Below are 1430 nucleotides of genomic sequence, written 5' to 3' on the forward strand. Positions count from 1 at the left end.
TATGTCGTCGGCTTTTAGCCCTTCCGCAGGTAAAACATCTGCTGCTTTATTATATAAGCTTGACATTTCAGTTTTATGATGAACTCCTCTATTATTTCTTGAGTCTGGCAGGAAACTTTTTCACCTATTACTAACGCATATGATTTGATCGCCGCTTGGTGATGTCCATGTGTATTTATGAATATCTTTGTGCGGGAAGATAATGCCCCCTCTTGGTTCTGTTGTGGCAGCTACTCCTTAGGTTCTATTATGGTTCTTCTTTCATAATTATAATTTTTACACATATCCAAACTTATGAACTTTCATACTTGGCAATTTTTCTAAAGTAAATGTTCTCCCAATAAACTCCCTCAGATGTTATTTTCTTGGCATGCTAGTATTTTATCAAGTTTAACTTGTTTTAATTAACGTTAAAAAATTAGATAATGAAAATTATTTTTTCTAACGACCACTTATATTCAAAAATTAAACTAAAACTCATTTGCTATGCAAATGAAATGGGGAAAATGTCTCATGGGTATAGCTGGCTGGCTGGCGGGCGACTGTTATCAGGTCTTCCTCGTTAAGGTGTAAACAAACACCGTCACCAGGTTAACAAGAATAACAGCGACGAAAAAAGAGAACAAAAGCTAAATCATACTTAATCCTTGTGGTATGAAAACAAGTAGAAGGCCAACAACAACTATTCGGTCATCCACTCCCTCTCTTCATTCGACCTCCGAGGGCTGACTGACTCACTCACGGCCCATAAAACATGTTGAATGAACTTGTTGTGACCGCACTTAGCAAACGCGATAATAAATACGGTAGCAAAAACTTTTAAAATTTTAAGGGTATATGGAAGTAAGGAATGAATGTCAATACTTTTTAAAAATAATAACTTTTGTCTTCTTTCTATGGAAATTTTCTTGGTACCTTCTTATGTATAAACACTTAAAGGAATTATCACCCTCCTAGTGTCTTCTATATACAGTGTGTCACCTATAACCTTGCACAATACAAAAGTAAAACATAAAATATTCAAATTTGTATTTTCTTGGGTTTCCGATATCGAGTCTCTACTATATTCAACCCCCTCGAGAACTTGTCAGCTATTGTCAATATCTTCTTACCCTTCTTAATGGGGAGAAAATACTTCTACAGAATTACATAAAGAAGAGGAGGCATTCGAGAGCGAGATATTTAAAACACTTTCAAAATAATAAGCAGATTATTGCAATGAAATTTGAGATGTTATTTTTAAAGCTTAAACGACCGAGAGAGAATGTGGGATATGGGGCTACACAGCTGGTTACATTTTAGGAGCATTTCTATGTTGGTGAAACTGCAGTAGTAAAAATTAACAGATTTGGAAAAATTCAGTATAAAAATAATGTATAACTATGTACAGGTGTAACGATGACGAAAATGGTTCCGCCCTTAATATATTG

The sequence above is a fragment of the Musca vetustissima genome, unplaced genomic scaffold (assembly GCF_032173495.1).
Source record: "Musca vetustissima isolate MV318-11 ecotype Yass unplaced genomic scaffold, APGP_CSIRO_Mvet_v1 utg1258, whole genome shotgun sequence".
NCBI classification, from domain to species: Eukaryota; Metazoa; Arthropoda; class Insecta; order Diptera; family Muscidae; genus Musca; species Musca vetustissima.